At 47.2% G+C, this 21,966-nt stretch overlaps 1 protein-coding gene across 5 annotated transcripts in view; it reads left to right on the top strand.

The window, feature by feature from the left end:
• Window positions 1-21,966, top strand: part of PTK2B (protein tyrosine kinase 2 beta) — a 132,113-nt gene that overhangs the window by 33,871 nt on the left and 76,276 nt on the right. The window contains exon 1 of one of the 5 annotated variants that reach the window (XM_066341407.1): window positions 19,798-19,856. The exons of the other annotated variants lie outside the window; for them this stretch is intronic. The gene's annotated coding sequence lies outside the window, so the exon portion shown is untranslated. Of the gene's footprint in view, window positions 1-19,797; window positions 19,857-21,966 lie in introns of those variants that run through there. 5 annotated transcript variants of the gene reach the window in all.

Raw genomic sequence — 21,966 nt, 5'->3', positions numbered from 1 at the left:
ACAGTTTTCTTTTTATTGTGTCCTTACTGGGTAGAAGGGGCAAGGGATCTCTCCGGCCCATTCATGAGGGCTCTACCTTCAGGACTTACCTCCCAAAGACTCCACCTTCTAAAACCATCGCCTGGGCTTAGGACTTAACATATGAATTTTGGGAGGAATACAAGCATTTAGTGGAGAGCAACAAGTATTGATCAAGTGCCTAATTTGTGCTAGGCATAGTTTTACACATTGAAGTTACAGGGTAATCCCCCGTGGTTCCTGGCCTTGTGGAGGTTAATCAGATGGTCTGAATTTAAGCTTTATTCTCCATCAGCCTTGTGACCTCTGAAAAGTCACTTAATACCTCTGAATTTTGGTTTCTTCTCTGTAAATTGGGGTTATTAATCCAAGGATTTCTCTGAGGTTTCATGTAATGGTGCATGAGTGCTGAGCACAGTGTCATAGAATGTGCAGGTGTTCATTTTTTTTTTAAGTGAGAGGAGGGGAGATAGACAGACTCCCGCATGCACCCTCACTGGGGTCCACCTGGCAACCCCTGTCTAGGGCTGATGCTCAAATCAACTGAACTATTTTTAATGCCTAAGGCTGATGCGCTCAGACCAACCGAGCTATCCTCAGCACTGGGAGCTGATGCTCACCACTGAGAGAAGAGGGAGAGGGAGGGGAAGAGAAGCAGATGGTTGTTTTTTCTGTGTGCCCTGACTGGAATCAAATCAGGGAAGTCTGCATACTGGGCTGATGCTGTATCCACTGAGCCAACTGCCAGGGCCAGGGCCAGGTCCTCAGTTTTTTACATTAGTTCTCACTATCCTCTCTCTTTGCTCACCTTCTGTATAGAATTTGGATTCCACAGGGCAGCCCAGGGCTGTAGACAAAGCAGGTTCAATTAAGTTGAATGCAGAGGAGTCTGCACAGTTCTGTAGAGCTCAGGCAAAATGAAGTTGGGCAGGAAAAAATTCTTTTTTGTATTTATGTTAATTTTTGCTTTCTATTTTTAATTTCCTGGTGTGTTTATTATTCTATCTTCTTAGCAAATTTTTCCTTGTTAAAATCATTCTTCCTCATAATCATATTTTAAGCTTTTTTAAAAAACAAATCTAGCTTGTAATTTTATGCATCTATACGAACTTTCTTTCATTTAGTAATTGTCTGGTTTATATGTTTATATCCCTTGTTTTCAACTTTTCTATGTCTTAACATTTTAGGTTTGTTTCTTGTAAACTCCATCTAGCTGAACTTTTAAAAAATTGAATCTAATAGTCTTTGCCCTTTAACAGGCGATTTAAGCTTTTTGAAATTTATTAAGACTTGTACTATATTTAGTAAATTTCTATGATATTATTTTTTATTTCCATGTTTTACCCATGTCTTTCTTCCACCATATTGCCTTTCATTAAATTGGTTGTATTTCTTTTATTTCTTCCTATTCACCCTCTTGTTTTAGAACTTATATGTTACAATTCTATTATTTTAATGGTTTTGCTCATTTTGAACATATTGCTTGAAAATCTCACCTTAGTCAATAACATCATCATCCCTCTCCCCAAAGTGCAAGGACTCTGTGACACTTTGACTTGAATCTTTCTCCCTCCATCTTCTCGGCTATTGTCAATCTCTGTTTTAGTGTTACCGACTTTTCAATAACCCCCTCCCAGTATGGCTCTTAGAATTATCTTTGAATTTCATATCTTTTTCTCCCCTCTATTTAAATATATTTAACACATATTTATAGTTTATTAAATTAATTGTAAATATATTTACATTTGATTAATTAAATATATTTCAAAAATATTTTTATTTTATTAAACTAAATATATTTTAGCTCTACACTAGATAGCCCTGAAATATTCTGTAGACTCTAGTTCTTGATTTTCTAATCTGAGAATTGCATCTGCTGAGCTTTCCCCGATGTTAGTTGTTTGCTTGTGTGGTTTATAATTTTGAATTCTGTGTGTATGTGTGTCTGTGAAGGATGGGGTTTCCATGTCTTTCTGAATGTGCAAACATCCTAAAGAGCTTTGCTTTTTCCTCTGCCTGTATCAGTTGTCACCATTTCTGGATTTTATTTTAATGACAGTTTCCACCACACATATATAGAATAGCATAGGCTTTGTTGTTAATCCTCTTTTTTAACTGATCGCAGGTAGAGGTGGAGCTTCTTCACCTCCGTGGCCTGGTGAGCAGTGTGCCGTTCCCTGTGCTCAGCCCCTGACTCACAAGGGTCTTAAAGCGATGATGCCACCTGTATGAATATTAACCCCCAGTCCCTGCTCCTGGGCTCTCCACAGCTTCGGTTCATGCTCACCACTCTGAATGTGAGTCCCCTCTATTTCTGATACTTGAGAATTTCCTTTTCTTCTGGGGTGATTAACATTTTTAGGAGTTGCATTTTATCTAGGATTGCTACACATTTGGAGTGGAATGGACCTAGTCTATATTAGGTCAGCTTCTCACAATGACTGTCACATTCTTACACAGGGGAAAAGCTCACTCCCATTCTTTCAGTCAACAAATGTCCCAGAACTTAACATTCAGAGAGGGAGACAGACTTGAATTAAGTTGTCTCGGGAGTAAGTGTAAATTGATAGCTCTGGCGTGTTCTACTGAGGAGAGGCACGTTGTTCTAGGGCAGTGGGTGCTCTCAGTGGGGCCTGGCTCAGCCAGCGGTCAGGAGAGGAGAAGTCCAGGTGTTGCAGAGGCCAGAGGACGGCCTCGGGGGATTTCACTGCAAAGGCCAGGGCTGTCCTGGTCCCTCCGTCCTCCTCTCCCTCCCCTTTACAGTGTGAGGTCTGACTGACCTGGGTGCTTTCTCCTCATGCAGGTAGCAGGAGCCTCAGGAGGTTAAACTCAACGGGGTGGGGGTGGGTCACAGGGGCAGGATTTCCCCTGGCGTGATGCCCTAAAATGCTACGAACTACCCCCAAATAATGCTTTACATGCTGTAAACTTTAAAAAAAAGGGGATGTGAAAAACCTGTGTGCAGAACGTTGCACCTGGTGTATTTTGACTAGCAGGATGGAGGAAAAGCCAGAACTGTATTTCTTTTGCCCTCTGAGTCTAGAGTTGGGGATTTCTTCTCCTTTCAGTTGACAACCAGGAAAAGGGGCCCTTGATTATTCTATAAATAAAATGCTTTGGTCATTCAAATAGCCAATAGGGTGAGGAAGGAAAGGGTGGAGGAGATTTGGTTTCTTAAAGGAAAGGGCCCTGGGCTGGGAAAGCCACAGCCAACTACCTTCTTAACTACCTGGTGGGACCATGGATCAGGGCACATGGGACCCAGGTCCCTCCGATGTAAAATTAGGAGGTTACCCAAAGGGAGCTGGAGGGACACTTCTATCTCTGGTATCCAAGATGGCCTCTGGGGTGATAGGGTGCTGCTGAGATCCCAGCTGCCCTGTACTTCCAGAGTTCCCAATGAGCAGCAGGCCCTTGGGCCTCAATACCCAGATTCTCTGGGCTTTAGAGCAGCCTCACTGCCCACCTCGCCACTCCCATGTCCGGTCACCTGGATGATCCAGCGTGCTCCCTCAGGAATGTTTCCCATCCTCAAATCTATCTGTGCAGCCAGCTCTGCCCAGTTGTGCCAAGAAAGTGCAACCTCTGTGTCATGACACGAGGAGCTGAGTGTGTGCTTACCTGGTGCTTACTTACCTGCCCAGGTCGCAGTGGCAGGAAAGGAAAGCCCTGATCTCCATTTGGAACTTCCTTTTATGGACACAGATTGCTGACGGATCCCTGGCAGGCCTGTTCTAATCCAAGTCTGGCCCAGAGCCTCCTGTCATTTCACTGACCCAGTTTGTAACCCTGGAGGCAGGGCCAACTGAGTTGAAAAGTTAGCGCCTATGGCACTGCCAGGAGCCCGCCCTGTCCAGGGCCTGTCCCTCCTCCCCTTTCCCCACCCTCCTCTGGGACAACCTGTTCCCCCTTTCCACTTCCTGGGCGTGACTCACCTAGGGGTTCCCTCTCAGCATGGCAGGTATGTGTCATTTCCTTAGGTCGGTGAGACCCAGACTCTCAGTGTCCCTCTGCCCCACGGCTGGTCTAATCTGATTGAAGGGATGGAAGGGTTGGCCTCTTGGGGCCACCGCATAATAAATCCCAGTAAGAATTTATTGTTGGAGTGAATTTATTACCTGTAGGAGATTTTCTGTCTTTTCTCTGAGAGACGTTTGGGAGAAGCAGAGGACTGGGAGTCTGTTTTATTCTGTTTTCTGCCACTACCCCCTGTCCTCGGCCCCCCCCTGCCATCCCCTAGGACTGCTTCACTTTCCCCTCACCTATCCCCCCCCCTAATTCTTGAGACCCTTTAACTTTGCGAGAAGCCCCTTGGTAGCCTCCTGGCCCTCGCTTGGGAGGCTAGTGGAGTGAAACAGTGTGTGATGCGGCAGGAGGGCCCCAGGCTCACAAATCCATCGCTGGCTGAGCTTCTCTATCAGACCAGGGCGGGAAGGGTCAGCACGCAGGCCAAGAGCCATTCCCATGTGAAATTTAAAACTACGGGGTGGAGATGAGAGGTTCCTTCAGTATGTGCTGGCTTTGTCAGAACTGCTGTGCCATATTGTCTCACTTCTTTGTGACAAGAGAGACCCACAGTACCCAGGTGGCCAGAGTCGCTGGGAATTCTTGTGATATCGGCTCCTGATTCAGGTCTTCTGAAGATAGCAGCCACTCCTGCTTCCTTCATGGTAGAAAACGGGAAAAAGTGCAGATATCCCACCAGGCCTGGGAAAATCTCCCTATCAGGGTAGGCACTAGGAGAAGGTCAGTGCATTCCATCGGCCATGGTACTTCTGTTCTGGGGCCCCGTCTTGACTACTGGGAAAGAGTTTTCTGGGAGTATCTTTCTAGGGAAGTGGAAGGTCTGAAGATCGCGTTTTGTGAGGCCGAATGACTTGAAGCAATTTAGACTAGAGAAGCCTGGAGGAGCAGGGGAGCTGTTCTCTGATATTGACAGTTGATAGGTGGAGGTGAAACAGAGTTCTGCTCTGTGTCTGTCCAGAGGGCAGACCCGGGCAGTTACAGAAAAGTATATAGCTGAATATAAAAGAAGGCTTTCTTATCATTAGAGATCTGAGCACTGGAACAGGCTGGTAAAAATTTGAGGTAGTGAGTTCCTTATCACTAGAAGAATTTAAGCAATAGGTGGCTAGGAGGGAACTCCTGCCCCAGGCTGAAGTTTGGACTGCATGAGTTCTGACGGCAATTTCTACTAGAAGCTGTGAGTCTCTGATTTGGGTCTAGTCCTGCCCTTTCTTCCAACTCTACAATGCTTCCTTAGCCTACCGACACCGTTCTCATCACAGGCCTCCTTCTCTGAGCAAGATCAAGACACCCCGTCTGACCCGTGCCTGGGCCTGGGTTGGGCTGTGTGACGGCTCTTGGCAGAAGCCCCAGAAACGTCTGCATGTGCCTAGCTGGAACAGTCACTGAGCATTTCTGTTGCATGTTTCTGTGAATTCTTACTGGTCATCTCAATCACCCCAGTCCTGTGGGTCAAGATTACTCTTCCTCGTGCTGCAGATGAGGAAGTAAGGAAATACCCAAGCCACTGCAGGGCTAACATTAGACCCGGACTCTGCCCTCCTGTTCCCAATGCTTATACAAAGTGCCTGTGTGCATGTGCATGTCCATGTGTCCTACATACAGCCTCAAGTTGAATTTTTGTGGCAGCTCTGAACAGCTGCATTATTGTCCCATTTTACAGAGGAGAAAACCAAGGCTCAAAATAGTTAAAACTGCTTCTGGGATACAGCTAGTAAGGGATAGAGCTGTTCTATTAGCTCCCCAACGAGCAGCCATGGATATGCAAGGAGGGAGTCCCCATATAACTGTAAAACATATACTTCCAGGTCAATTATGGCTTGCTTTATATATTCCAGATCCTGTGCTAAATGCAACTAGAGAAAATTGCATAGGTACTATTTTCAGCTTATGAGAATCCGGTGGTCCCAACCAGTGAGCCTAACATATTTACAATAAGCAAGATGTGCCCAATACAGAGCAAGAGCTCATTTTATTAAGGGACAGAAAGGAAAACTTTGTGACAGACATGGAACCAGAAGTGGTTCCATTGCAAAAAGGAGCCCACTTTTTGGCAGATATACAGGGACATGGTGATGGGAGACATTGTGTTCAGTGCCACAGGAACCAAACAGAATTGGTCTTGAGCTATTATTATTATTATTATTATTATTATTATTATTATTTGTATTTTTCTGAAGCTAGAAACGGGGAGAGACAGTCAGACAGACTCCCGCATGCGCCCGACCGGGATCCACCCGGCACGCCCACCAGGGGCGATGCTCTGCCCACCAGGGGGCAATGCTCTGCCTCTCCGGGGCGTCGCTCTGCCGCAACCAGAGCCACTCTAGCGCCTGGGGCAGAGGCCAAGGAGCCATCCCCAGCGCCCGGAACATCTTTGCTCCAATGGAGCGTTGGCTGCGGGAGGGGAAGAGAGAGACAGAGAGGAAGGGGGTGGTGGAGAAGCAAATGGGCGCTTCTCCTATGTGCCCTGGCCGGGAATCGAACCTGGTTTCCCCGCACGCCAGGCCGACGCTCTACCGCTGAGCCAACTGGCCAGGGCCGGTCTTGAGCTATTATTAAGCAAGCATGATTGGCTTTCTCATTTTCTCTACCCACCCATGGATGGCTGCAGTCCCAAACAGAACCTTCTCATCTTCTGGCTTGAAGAATAACCTCACCATGGTCCCACATTCTGGAGAAGGTTGTAGATGACTTGGGCTCCTCCTCCAACTGGCTACCAATTCCTGTGGATTCTGGATATCGTTCTTTATTCATATCTTATTGTTGTTCCCCGTTCTGGGCAAGACTCTAATTCTTCTTGCCTAAGTTGACGCATTAGCCACCAGTTCTCTGCCCCGGGATCTTTCCTTGCCCATCTCTCCTACCCAGGCCTGTTGGGCAGAGTCACCTTCACTTTTCTGCTATCTTGCCCACATTCATTCTAAGTTTTGCTGACAACCTTCCATGCCCCATTCTGCTGTTTACAAACTTATCCATCCTCGAAGGCCCAGCTCCAGGCTGCTCTCCCCAATTAGGTGACATCAACCCCTTTCCCTTTTCTTGTTACTCCCGGTATACTTTGATTTGTGCCTTTCTGGTAGCACTTACCACACTTAGCCATGGAGTTAGTCTGTGGACTTGTCAGTCTGCCCAACTTGGTTATAGGTTCCTGCCTCACACTTCGCTCCTTTGTATTCGCTCTTCTGTCTGCCGACTTGGTGGGGACTCAGTGATACTGTTGAGTTGGTTGTAATCACAGCCCCACGCTGAGGGAGGGTGGAGAAGACACTGGGAAAGTGGCTGCGCACGCACCTAACTTCACCTTGGCACAATGCAGCACATGCTTCCTATGGGAAAAGAAACAATTCAGCAAGAACAGGGACCCGCTAAAGCCCTGGCTGCTTGCTTCTGCAATGGGACAAAGTCGTGTATGTTTCCTTGAGACGTGGTATGGTGAAATAGAAGACATCTATCATTTCCTCACTCCAGGACATGGGGAAGAGTTACTCTAACCTTTCATTGCCTCAACTTCCCCATATATCAGGCGACAGAAGAATAATAGTACCAACCTTTAGGCTTTGTCTTGAGAATGAAATTAACACAGGTTTCCCCTGCTATCCAAAAGTAGAGCATTCCTATGACACCCTTTGTACACTGAAGTGGTATAAATCGAAGAAGCAATTATGAACTTATATGAAAAAAAGTTGAACATTCCCAGACCACCCAAAATAACCGGCCAAATGATACCGAATCACACAGAAAACCTAAAAGAGTGCTAACACATAGAGCAAGAATGATGAAACCAAGACGCAGCCTGTGTGGAGCGTGGTAGGGCCTCTCTCGTGTTCGGGTGCATGCAGCCTTCACAGCGGCTCACTGCTCAACAAATTCTGAATGCCGTTTTCGCCTTTTGCCTTTTGAAACATCCTCTTGGGATTGCTTTCGGCCAATGAAAACAGGTACTAATGTAGGTCTTTCATAAAAGCGAGTGGCATAACACAGACTTTTTGAAAAGTGGGACATTCTGGTACTTATAGATATACCCAGTATATGTCTATTATTTTAAAGTTATTATTACTCATAAGCTGTGTTGCACCTGGAAGGCAAGAGGCGCACATCAGAAACTAGAGAGACTGGAGGTGCTCCTCACGATGGGGACTATGGCATTAGTGGTTGAAAATGTACCTTCCTGTCAAAGGCCACAAATAGGGACCCTTGGGGGTTCAGATGTGAGAAAAGGCAGTGAAGGACTGTAGACTTAGCAGTCCTATGAAAAGGATTTCAATCAACACCAATCATACCTTATTGTTTCTAGTGTTCCCCATTGACCCTGCCCCAGAAATATGAGACCTCTGGCCATCAGCCCTGGCAACATCCTCTCCAACCCCATCTCTTCTTTACCCTGTTAAGTTCCAATGAATCTTCCCAGCTTCTATTTCAGATAGGACAATGACCCACCCGATGTTCCACTTCCTGTGACTCACAGGAAATGTGAAATCCAAAGAGGCAAATTGTGGCTAGGAACTTGAGTTTTAGGGTGACACAAGTCACATTTTAGTTAATTGCTCACCCCTTCAATCTCTCCCTTCAATCAATCAGATGCTCTGATCTGAAGGTGCTTCCCCACAAATGTGGATACTGAAACCTAACCCCCAAGGTGATGGTGTTGGGAAGGGGGGCCTTTGGGAGGTGATTAGGTCATGAGGGTGGAGCCTTTGTGAATGGGATTAATGCTGTTATAAAGGAGACCCCAGAGAGCTCCCACTCCCCTCCCGCCATGTTAAGATACACTGAGGACCCCGTCACCTGGAAGAGGGCCCTCACCTGACCACGCTGGTGATCTCTGGTGATCACCCTAGTCTCTGACTCTCAGACTCCAGACCTGTGAGAAATACATTTCTGTTATTCACAGCCTTGTGGTGTTCTGTTACAGCTGGGGCAGGTCACTGTCCCTCTGGGGAGGCTGTCTACTTCTCTTATGGCTTTGGACTCAGTTCCACCTGCCTTCCTTCCCAGCTCCATAGGTTTCATGCTAACGCAGTCGGTTTCATACAGCACAGTCTCTCCAGGCAACATCCAGCTTCTAGATTTGTGTGCTCAGGGTCTCATGGTGGTAGGCTATCCTCAGCCTAGTTAATTTGGGAAGTCTGTCACCTGGCCAGATCAGGGCCGGCCAAAAATCCTACAGAGTCCATTCTAGGCCAAGATCAATGCAGGCATGTGGGAATGACAGAGACTTCTAACCTCCTGCATTTCCCCCTAATTATCTAACCTTTCACTCTTTGGGAGGCAGTTCCTGAGCAGGGTTCTTGTGCAAAGTAACTTTTGTAACATGCAAATTACTTGTGACCAAGCCTGTTTCAGGATGCAGGAAGTCTCCTTTGAAATGTCTGAGCACATTGAACCCAGGCTGGGGGAGGACCAGTGGTGGGATTCAGCCAGTTTGCACCAGTTTGCACGGGTTCGGAGAAACCGATATCTAATTTTTTGTTGAGTTCGGCGAACCGGTTGTTAAAATGGCACTGGTAATCAGGGTTCACCCTAACGTGGATGCCTGGCCAGCCGCCCAATGTGGAAATCACAAATTTACCTTCCTTACTCTTTTTTTTTTTTTTTTGTATTTTTCCGAAGCCGGAAACGGGGAGAGACAGCCAGACAGACTCCTGCATGTGCCTGACCGGGATCCACCCGGCATGCCCACCAGGGGCGACGCTCTGCCCATCCCGGGCGTCGCTATGCTGCGACCAGAGCCACCCCAGCGCCTGAGGCAGAGGCCACAGAGCCATCCCCAGCGCCCGGGCCATCTCTGCTCCAATGGAGACTTGGCTGTGGGAGGGGAAGAGAGAGACAGAGAGGAAGGAGAGGGGGAGGGGTGGAGAAGCAGATGGGCTCTTCTCCTATGTGCCCTGGCTGGGAATCGAACCCGGGACTTCCGCACGCCAGGCCGACGCTCTACCACTGAGCCAACCGGCCAGGGCCCTCTTTTTTTTTTTTGTTAATGTTCATCTGCAACAGCGTATTTTAAGTGCCCCTAGTAATGTTCATTTTGTCCATCGGTGAAAAAAATTGCAAGTGAGGACACCAATCAAAAAGCAATATGGAAATATCTTAAGTAACAGTTTTAGTGTTTTTTGTCAGGTATTATTTGATATTTTTTCATTAATATTTTAAAGTTCTTTCTTATAACACAGTCTAGTTTTATATACTTCTTTTATTGGTCTTATTAAAGTATTAAATACATGAAATAATAAACTACCTTTAGGTATATCTTTTTTTTTTAATATTTAAAATAGTCATTAGGGCAGAGAACCGGTTGTTAAATTATTTGAATCCCAGCACTGAAGAGGACTCTGCCAGATCAGGGGCTTCAGGTCAAGTATATCAGGGGGTGTTTGTGTGTGTGTGTCTGTGTATTGTGGAGAGGAGGGGGTGCTGAGTAGAGGGGTGTGGTGAGCAGCCACTTAAGAAGAATTGTTTGGAGAGGTAAGGAGAGGAGGAGGCTGTATTCTGTCTTACCTGATATTGGATGGTATTAAAATCATGTTTGAGGAGACAGATATTCCCTTTTTTTCTTTTAATCAAGTGAGAGGCAGGGAGGTAGAGAGACAGATTCCCACATACACCCCAACTGGGGTCCACCCCCATAACCTGGGTCTGGTGCTGATGTTCTGCCCGTCTGGGGCTGCTGCTCCATTGCTCAGCAACCAAGCCACTCTAACGCCTGAGGTGAGGCTATGGAGCCATTCTTAGCACCCGGGGCCAACTCGTTCATTCCAGCCATGGCTGTGGTAGGGGGAGAGAGAGGGACGGGAGAAGGAGTAGAGAAGCAGATGGTCGTTTCTCCTGTGTGCCCTACCTGGGAATTGAACCTGGGACTTCTACACACCAGCTGACACTCGACCACTGAGCCAACCATCCAGGGCTGCAGATGTTCCTTAAAAATGGGGTCTCTAAAGTTCTAGAGAAGCCTGGGCCACTTCTATTTTTGGATGCCCTCAGGATAAGAAAAGAAGAAATATCAAAATAGGGCAACAAGTATCATGATATATTTTATTTTATTTATTTATTTTTTTTTTCATTTTTCCGAAGCTGGAAATGGGGAGGCAGTCAGACAGACTCCCGCATGCACCCGACCGGATCCACCCGGCATGCCCACCAGGGGGTGATGCTGTGCCCCCCTGGGGCATCGCTCTGTTGCATCCAGAGCCATTCTAGCACCTGAGGCAGAGGCCACAGAGCCATCCCCAGCGCCCGGGCCATCTTTGCTCCAATGGAGCCTTGGCTGCGGGAGGGGAAGAGAGAGACAGAGAGGAAGGAGAGGGGGAGGGGTGGAGAAGCAGATGGGCGCTTCTCCTGTGTACCCTGGCCGGGAATTGAACCCGGGACTCCTGCACGCCAGGCCGATGCTGTACCACTGAGCCAACCGGCCAGGACCTCATGATGTATTTTAAATGCTTACTTTCACCAATTAGTTGTTTTGAACACATGCACACATGTGAACAGTGACTTCATGAATACACTCACTTAGAAATAATGCCAAGGGCCCTTTGATCTGTAAAGCCTGATCCAAGTGGCCCTCTTGGCTTTGAGATATTAAAGAGCAAAATTTAACCAAGTAAGCTAGAAGATCTAATTGGCTTTATGAAGTGATTCATGAATCAGCCAGCATCTCATCCAGCAACTAGAAGGACACTCTGAGGGGTTGTACAAAAGATTTTTATAGAAAGAAAGTTGGGACAAGGGAGCTATTAACAAAAGAAAATTAAAGATTATTTTGGGGCCAAGACATATTTTTGTAAGGGAAGAGAAAGAGCAGGTTTTTATTGGGCAGAATGCCTCTTCTTTCTGTGGGGCGATGAAGAGGGCTCCTGTCACAGATTACCTCATTTGTGTCCACCAGAAAAGTCTCTGACTCGTTGATTAAGAATTATGTTCTGGGAGAGGTTGAAACTACAATTAGATCAGGTATTAAATCTAGTTGTTTCATGGGCTTTTAGCACAAGTGACACCATTTTGGGCCTGTGGTTTTCTCTTTAACAGTGCTAATTTTGGGTTGTTTCTGAGAAAGATGAAGGAGAAAAATAGCTCTTTCCCCAAACTACTGACCTCTCTGCTTCATTGATAAGTCCTCTCTATCCTTCACCAAATTTTACTCAGGTTCCCCTGAGCCTTCTTCTCAACTAGGCCTCACCCCTTGACTGCCATCCTTGACCTGACAAGCTCAGTTCAGCAAGAATCCCCTCACTCTTGATATCTAACCAACTTCATCTTAGTGATGTTCATTTACTGAGTCTCCCACCTTGCCCACAGGCTATAAACTCCAAGCTGCCCCTGTTATAACTGAAAATGTGTTCAAGCTCTCTCTTCTATTGCAGTAGTCTTGAATAAAGTCTTCCTTGCCTATTTAACTTCATCTTGTGCAATTTTTCTTTGTGCTTGCATGTGCACACACATAAACTCTTAGTACAGCATGCTTAATAAACTCCCTGGTTCTCCTGGGTTGTCTCATTCTCTCTTCTGCACTCAGAAAGTCTTCTGGGGAAAAATATTCAGGTATAGGGTGAAGACATCCATCTGTTACACCTGGCCATGGATCCCTTATCAGGGAAGAGCTGGTCACTCTCACTGGGGCCTGCGAGTGACGGCAGGGCTCTGCTCTGCTCTGTAGTCGGTCAGCTCTGTGTCCAGGAGACTCTGGAAAGAACCACTGCTGGCTTGGGCTGGAGGCGAGAGGAGGGAGCCAGTAGGGTGGGAGTGGAATGAGCACCCAAAGTGTCTCCCTTCCAGGCTCTTCTTGGCTCCCATCCCTTGAAAAGGGCTGTCCTAACCTGGGTTCCTGCAGATTTCTCTGTCATTAGAGGCGTTTCTCACATATCTATTTTGGAGCTGCAGCTGGTTGCTTCTCAGAATAAACAGAGCTGTGATATTGGGATAAAAGAAGACAGGCATTTCATCTCCTCTTTACGCCCTCCCTCTTCCCAAGTTTTTAAACCTCCACTTCCTTCTCAAAGGTCTTGCCCTCAGACCCCTTCCACTTCCCTCCCTGCCCTGCAGCTCTCTTTCTACCCTTTTATAATCACAGGTTCCCCTCCCAGGCGCATATGGGCCAGGCCTTTTCTAGACGTGGGAGCTCCAAGACCTGCAAAGAACTCAATGTCATATATTCAGGACTGAAGTCAAAGAATATAAGAGCTGGTCCGGCACCTTATGCTTAGATGAAGCAGCTGCGATCCCTGCTGGGGGTGTGTCATGCCCTGTGACACCCTGACTGTGAAGTTTTTCTCGTACCTTTCTATGTCATCAGAATGGCTGTGTTGTACTGAAATCATTGAAAATGGAATTTGCCGCCATAGGGCCAGGAAGAGAAATCAGACTTGTTTGGGGCACAGCACATGTGGGTTATCCAGTGTATTTATGAACTGAAATGTCTTTCATGAGGGATCAAGGCAACTGGGGATACTTCTGGCTACTTGGAGGTTGGAGGGTCTGGTCAGTAAGGAGAGAATGAAGAGACTTGTGTGTGTGGCCACATTCAAGACCAAGCCATTCATCATCCCTTGTGCCTTCTACCTGAAGTGGGTCTGACAGTGCATTCGTATTTGTACAGCCTCTTACTCGCCTCTTCTGGCCTCTTGGGAGCCCTCCCATCATGCCTTTGTGCTTCCCCCTGTCCTGCTCCTTTCCCATGCTTCCCACATTTTCCCTTTTGTGAGCTCTTCCCGACCCCGCTTGCCACCTGTCCTGCATCTGCAGGCTGCTCTGCACCCTCATCCACACGGGGTTACGGGAAGAAAAGAAAGAGGTGATAGTTTCTAGAAATTGTGCACATTTTCTCAAAACCTTTTTTCTACCTAGAACCAAGATGGTCAGCCTCACTGCAGTCGCTCTATGGTCTAGTCTCAACCTGGGCATAGAACCAGCCAGCCTCTTCTGTTACCTGAAACAGCTCTGAGAAAAGGGGACAAGCCAAGGCTACTGTAGTGGGTTTCCTTTCTTGCTTTTGTTTTATTTTTAAAGATGAAACTGTGGTTAGACCCTCAAATTAGTCTTTAGAAACCTCAGTGGACAAACTAGTAGCAGAGCCCGTGGCTGTGGAGAGGGGGAGGGGTGCAGAGTTGTGAGGGACCTACACTCTGAGCACCCCCATTGTAGGTGTGAATGTCAAAGTGGGCACTGGAGACAGCCTGGTTCTTTCATGCACCCTGGGAGGGGGCAGAGGATCAGGAACGTGGGTTTTGAATTCAAGTGAACTTGGGATTGTGTCTCAGCTCCACCATTTGGGCTAGTTATTTAAGTGTCTCTGAGATTCTATTTCTTCATCTGTAATATGAAGATATTAACAGTATCTGTTTTGAAGAGCAGTCCATTCAATGCATAATGAATTGAACATTTCTTCCTAGCTAAGCCCTGGTCTAGGCACAAGCATACAGTGGTGGGAAGGACTTATACAGCTCCTGTCCTTGTGATAGTCATGTGCTCTGATAAGGAGACAGGGTGTTGTCTGGATTAAATGAGAAAGTGAAGCGCACAAGTGCTTGATAAGTTGTAATTGCTATGATTAGATTCAGCACTAAAAATGTAGTATAAATGGTCAGGCAGAGAATCAGAAAAGGTGTTTTCACTCTAAAATGTTTAGCCCCTTCTTCAGATTTATAGTTCTCTTTTTAAGGAGAACATATGGTAAAGGTTTCTCAAAGAAATAGAACCAATAGGATATCTATACTTATGACATATATATATATGCATATAAATCCTAAATATATGATACATCTATATGATGCATATATATGTGCATACATATAAGGAAATTTATTTATTTATTTTTAATTTTTAAATTTATTCATTTTATAGAGGAGGGGAGAAGAAAGAGAAGTGGGGGAGGAACAGGAAGCAACAACTCCCATATGTGGCTTGACCAGACAAGCCCAGGGTTTCAAACCAGCGACCTCAGAGTTCCAGATCGATGCTTTATCCATGGCGCCAGCACAGGTCAGGCCTTATAAAGAAATTTATTATAAAGAATTGGTTCACATGATTATGGAGGTTGGCAATGACCAAGATCTGCATGCAGCAGGCAAGCTGGAAACCCACAAGAGGCTGGTAGGCTTGAGACTCATGTTGGAGTCTGAAAAACAGGAAAAAGCCCATGTCCCACAACAAGGACCGTTAGTTAGGAAGAATTCTTCCTTACTCCAGAGAAGATCAGCCATTTTTGCTCTATTAGGCCTTCACCTCATTGGATGAGGCCCGCCCCATTCTGAAGGGCAATTTGCTTTACTCAGTTTATAGATTTATATATTAACCTCACCCAAAAACACCCTTATAGAAACAATCAGAATAATCTTTGACCTAATATCTTGACACTCCATGGCCCAGTCAAGTTGATATATAAAATTAAGTAGCACAGGGCACCATGGTTGAAAGGTACTGCAGCTGAGAAATCCTTTGGGGAAGAGCTGAGTGACCACCCCATCCCGAAGGGAAGGGTAGCCCTGATTGAGGTCAGGACAGGATGCAATCTGGTGGTCCTGAGGCTCAGTCTAATCTAAAGATTTGTTTTTGTTAGTTTATACTATGCTTTGTAAATTTGTGCCAACCCTTAACAATTAACGAGTTTACATTAAAATCTAAATTTCTAACTTCTCATAAAAAACTAGAAGTGGTCATATGGAGGTCAGGTATCAGAACTGGGACTGCTCCTAGCCCAAGAACTGGCTGTTCTATTGGCTTAGCCTTCAGCATCCATGCCTGACGTGCTGCACTCATATGTGTTACTACTCCTCTGCTTTATGAGAAAAGACACTCTGACCTGAACATCAGACCCCAGTAGGGGGCACAACAGCATGTATGTTATTTTCTTGTAAGAACAGATGGGGCCAATATGAGGTTGTGTACAAAGCACACATCTGGCCTTGGCTGGTTGGCTCAGTGGTAGAACATCAGCTCAGTGTATGGACATCCCAGGTTCAATTCTCAGTCAGGGCACACAAGAGAAGCAACCATCCACTTCTCTCCTCCCACCTCTCTCCTACTTCTCTTCCTATTCCCTTCCCTCAGCCAGTGGCTCAATTAATTTGAGCATCAGCCCCGGAGCTGAGGAAAGCTCCGTTAATCCGATTGCGTCAGCCTTCGGTGCTAAAAATAGCTCGGTACTCGAGAATCAGCTCCAGGAAAGGCTTGCTGGGTGGATCCCGGTTAGGGCACATGCGGTAGCCTGCCCACTATCTCCCCTCCTCTCACTTAAAACAAGAAAAGCACACACTCACAATTTTGTCCCTGGTACCTTCATAAGCTTCTTTGACAAACTGCTACTAAACTGCCCTCAGGACCATAGATCTTCCAGAGCTCTTTGAATGGGAGGAGCCTTGAGTGGGGTGAAAAACTCAGTCCCTTCCAACTAAGGACCAGCCCAGCCATCCCAGGTACTTGGTCTTGGGTAAGTTGCTTGGGGAGGACCAGTAGCTTCTACCTGCTTATCATGTTCTGTAAGTTTGTACCAACATTTAAAAATGAGAGATTTCTCATTCAAAATCTCATGAAATATGAGAAGAAGTGGTTGCATGGAGATCAAGCCTCTTTCCAGGTCAGAGTGTCTTTTCCTCTTTTTCAAGCTTGACCCTCAAATATGGGTCTTGGAATGGAAACCTCTAGAACCACAGAATCATGAAAAACATGACTCTTGACTTATGAGGCACAATGAAGGAACTGGGGGTGTTTAGACAGGAGAAGAAATGCCTCTTGGGGTAACAAGAGCTGCTTTTAAATAGCTGATGGAATGTCATACTGAAATGGGATTGAATCAATTCTGAATGTCCCCAGCAAGCAGGTGTCCAACCAGGGACTCCTGCTGTGGAAAGGCAGTCAGTGGCAAGCATAATGTAGACTTTTCCAGCAATGAAAGTGCCTTTGAAGTAGAAAGGCCTGGTGCATAAAGCAGTAAGACCCCATGGCTGAGGAGGCAGCAGGGACTGGAAAGGGGATTCAATTATTAGACCAAAAGTAGACTGGTTCTGGAGCTGCCAGCTTCTGTCATGTGTGGTACACACAAACAGTGAAAGTACAGGTAGACTGGATGGGATGTGAATCCCCAAAGGGGTTGCCTGTTTGGGGGGGGGGCAGGATTTATTTTAAGCAAAAATGGTAAGACACAAAGACTCGGAGACGACCTGTCATGAGGGAAATCGTTTATACTCACGGGTATCTAGAAACAGGAGGCACAGGAGGCTCTGCAGAGCCACACGAGGGAGCACCAGGTCAGTCAGCAGGCAGAGGGAGCAAGGGAGAACCATGAGCAAGATTCCTTAATGTGGTTTTCTCGGGAAGGAACAGGTGAGGAAAGACAGGCAGGCTTAGGATAGGTTAGTTTGGATCATTTCGTGGGTTCTGGGGCACAAGGCCTTACCCTACTTGTCGTCTGGCATCTGATGGCCCTAGGGTGATTGGGCAGGAGAATGGTGGCTTAGAGTATGGGTGCAGATAAAGGAGGTGGTCGGTACAGGCTCTGGAGGGGTTTATTTGCATATGAAAAACACCCTCTAAACAATTGGCTAGCATTGGGAGGAATAGTCCAGGGTCAGCAAGGCCCCAGAGGCTGAAGCACAAATACAGGAACTAGAAAACATGGTTATTACAAGATTCTGCACACATGCCTGAGGCCCAAGATCAGTTTCTCAACATGAACCAGGAGGAGAGCACAGGACAACATATGTCCACGTGTCTTTCTGGCCCTGAGGTGCTGTAATCAGATAGCACATTCAAGCCTAAAGTGACCCAACAGTCCTGACTTACTTCCTCTGTATAGAAAGGACTCTGGGCCCAGAGATGTGAACCAGCTTGGTTAAAAGCACAGGGTAAGTTGCAGAGCAGGGCCTGGAACTCAGTGATCTCTTGGTTGGAAGGGACTGGAGGTAGAAGCCATGAGGTCTTATTCCATGAGAGTTCACAGTAGGATTACCTGACCTAGGAAGTGCCTCTGCCTGCAGCCTCCAGGGTTTCTGGGGCAGTAGGAAGACCAAGGATCAAAATGGAAGTTCCTGCCTGAACATCTCTCATGACTCCCCTTACTCTGCCGTAGACATACAAGGAAGACTTAGAACACAGGTCTTCGATCTGGGTGCAGCCTGGGACGAGAAGACCTCACTCAGGTCCCAGCTTTGCCCTGCACCAAGTGTCTGGGTTGGGCAGCTTATTTTCCTCCCTGGCATCAGCCTTGCCAACAGATCCAGTCATTCTCAACCTGCTGTATATCATATTTCTTGTTAAAAATAAGATTCTTGTCCTTTTGCCCCACCTGCTTGTTCTGATCAACTGTCTCAGGGTAGGGCACCTGTGTTTGTAACAGTCTCCCCCTGAGGGGTATTCACCAGACTGGAAAGCACCACACTGGATAATCTCAGACCCACTCCAACACTAAATCCTACAGTGTTCTGGTCATCTGGGTGGGTCCAATTGGGTAATTCATTAGCACCTCACCACAGAGGCAGCCAGGGAGGGACTAGAGAGCCAAAGTAACTTCTTAAGGTTACTAGATAAGGAAAGGATGGGAGCCAGAACCTAGAGCTCTTGCCTGTGTCAGTCCACTTGAACTACCATAACAAAGTGCACAGACCTAGGAGCTTAAATAGCAGACATTTATTCTCACAGTCCTGGAGGTTGGAAGTCAAAGATCAAAGTGTTGGTAGGGTTGATTTCTTCTGAGGCCTCTTTGCTTACAGATGGCTGCCTTCTTGCTGTATCCTCATGTAGTCTTTTCCCTGCGTGTAGCTGGTATCTCTCTGTGTTTAAATTTCCTCTTCTTATAAGGACACCAGTCAGATTGGATTAGGGCCCACCCTAACAGCCTCATACCTTACCCCAGGGGTCCCCAAACTACGGCCTGCGGGCCACATGCAGCCCCCTGAGGCCATTTATCCGGCCCCCACCACACTTCCGGAAGGGGCACCTCTTTCATTGGTGGTCAGTGAGAGGAGCATAGTTCCCATTGAAATACTGGTCAGTTTGTTGATTTAAATTTACTTGTTCTTTATTTTAAATATTGTATTCGTTCCCATTTTGTTTTTTTACTTTAAAATAAGATATGCGCAGTGTACATAGTGATTTGTTCATAGCTTTTTTTTTTTAGTCCGGCCCTCCAATGGTCTGAGGGACAGTGAACTGGCCCCCTGTGTAAAAAGTTTGGGGACCCCTGCCTCACCCACTACTTTGAAGGCCCCATCTCCAAATACAGTCACATTCTGAGGTCCTAGGGGTTAAGGCTTCAACATAAGAAGTCTATAACCCTGTCTCTGGGCTGTGTTCTTGCCTCTGCTCTGCATGCCTCTCCCGTGGTGGCCTCTCCCTCCCCCAGTTATGCACTTTGCCCTGCTTCCCACCTTTGTGAGCCCAGCTGTACATACTAAGTGCACCATGTCCATCATGTCTAGTTCAGTATTCTGTCCATATGACCTGTTTGTTCCCAGAAGGGTCGTGGGCCACAGCAGAAAGCAGGGAAGCCTATGTTCTAGATTCTTTATTCTCCTCACCTGGCACACAGCCATGTTCCATTAGGACCCAACAGTCAAATGATGGCAATGTTTACAGCCCAGAATAGAACCCATGAGTGGGAGGTTAGGCTGCTCAGCTGGTGCTATGGGGACTGAGCGGCATGTGGCTGCCACCTCAGTTCAAGGCTGAGCAGGGACCAGAGTTCGGACTGAGCATCGAACAGGAGGCACAGCTGTGACTGCAAGGTCGTGGGAGAGTGACTTTCAACATCTATATGCAACTCTAAAATCCTAAGAACCTAGGCCCAGACCCAGAGATCTGGGAGCTGCAGGGCAGGCTCCAGCCAGGTAGGTGTGGGCCGATCCCGGGGGCTTAACCACCCTTACTTTGCCACCGCGGGGAGGCTGCGAGGCTGCGTGGCCTCTGGAAGTGTCTGCCATCACTGGCGTCAGCATAGCTCGTCCAAAATGATTGTTATGGGCTTCTTGAGGTTGACATTAACATGTGTATGAGTGGCTGGTGGTCCTGGTATGGAATGATCTGTGCCTTTCTGAGCCAGTGTCCCCTCCCCTGTAAAGGGGCCAGTACCACCTCAGAGAGAGGAGGAAGGAGAAAGGGCAAGCGCTTTGTGAACTTGTCACTTGTTACTGCATGTGTAACGGAGAGTGTATCTGCTTTAGACCGCCATTAAAATGTAGACTTTCTGGGAGGGCGAGCACATTGGCTCAGGCTGGAAGAAGCTTCTCCCAATAGTCCAGGCCACAGTGGGCAGGGGCATGCAAAGACCAGGGAGGTGTTTGATGCAGGTGTGGAAGGTTCTGGAAGACAAAGGCCTCCTCCTCTGTTTGACTGTAGTGGGCTAGCATCATAGTTAATCCATAGGGATCGCCTGGACTCCAGCACATACCAGGGGATTTACTCTGGGTGAGACCGGCCTCCTGACAAGGACTCAGGTCCCCGAGTTCTGTGGTTGTCTGCCATCAACGTCCGGCTCTGTTCCCCACAGCAAACATTTCCGCTCTGATGGCTCTGACCTCAGTTTTCTCATCTGTAAAGTGAAGGAGGTAAAAACTGATCATTTATAAGTCCCTTCAGCTCTGGTGCTTACCACCTGTGAGTTTGTAATCTTAATTGTTTCATTTCCTCCCTCAACCATATCCTACATCCTTTTTCTTTCCTTCCTAACTACTTCCCATCCCTCACACTTTCCCCCCTCAAAGCCCTCATTTCTCCTCCAAGGACTCTGGGTCTCTCCTTGCAGCTAATGAATTTTAGCTCTCAGAATTTTAAATCTAAGAGAACACTTTAGGAAGAATCTAATTTGGCTCAGTGGCTTTAACCTGAAATTTAGGGCCACTGAAAGGTGTTTTGGGGGGTTCTGCAAAGCTTGAAGCATTTTCAGCTGAACAGTGGAGAATGAAACCACCCAGGAACCAGGCTACCCCTTTGAACGGTTTGAAATATTTATGCTCAAGTCTCTGATAGAAACACATTCCTCTCACTGAATCCCCTCATTTTTTTTTTTTTTTTTTTGCATTTTTCTGAAGCTGGAAACAGGGAGAGACAGTCAGACAGACTCCCGCATGCGCCCGACCGGGATCCACCCGGCATGCCCACCAGGGGCGACGTTCTGCCCACCAGGGGGCGATGCTCTGCCCATCCTGGGCGTCGCCATGTTGCGACCAGAGCCACTCTAGCGCCTGGGGCAGAGGCCACAGAGCCATCCCCAGCGCCCGGGCCATCTTTTGCTCCAATGGAGCCTCGGCTGCGGGAGGGGAAGAGAGAGACAGAGAGGAAGGTGCGGCGGAGGGGTGGAGAAGCAAATGTGCGCTTCTCCTGTGTGCCCTGGCCAGGAATCGAACCCGGGTCCTCCGCTCGCTAGGCCGACGCTCTACCGCTGAGCCAACCGGCCAGGGCCTCCCCTCATTTTTTTAGATGAGAAAACTGAGGTCCAGACAAGTGAAGTGACTCGGTCAAGTTATCTAAGTATCTTTCTGGCATTGAAGTTGGATGTGATTCAAAAGAATTTAAATGATATAGCTTTTGTTTGTGTACATGAGGTAACCAGAAAATTCTTAGTCCACAGGAGAGAAGTCACAGGACTGGTTCCTCTGGGTGCTGTTGAAGACGTGGGTGTGGACAAAACCCCCACACTGTCCTCTCACCCACTTTTGTAGGGCCCTCCCGGCTCACCTGCCAGAGCCTTGTTCCCAGAGCTGCCGCAGGGCACTTTGTGGGCTCCGCTGTGCTCTCTCCCTCCCGCCTGTCTGCGGTGAAGCTGTGGAGAAGTGGGTTGCTGTTAGCTTTTTTTCAGACTTCCTGTGTGCTTCAGAAACCTCAATGAAAGAAGAACTAAAGGAAAAGGGGCCAAGGACTGTTATGTCAAACAGACTTATATCCGACGTGGGGGGAGCTGGACTCATGATTTTTATAGAACTTCCGCCCAGGACTCTGACA

Source organism: Saccopteryx leptura, chromosome 1 (assembly GCF_036850995.1).
Source record: "Saccopteryx leptura isolate mSacLep1 chromosome 1, mSacLep1_pri_phased_curated, whole genome shotgun sequence".
Lineage (NCBI taxonomy): Eukaryota > Metazoa > Chordata > Mammalia > Chiroptera > Emballonuridae > Saccopteryx > Saccopteryx leptura.
The sequence above is the reverse complement of the archived record's forward strand: the minus strand, read 5'-3'. Positions and strand labels throughout refer to the sequence as shown.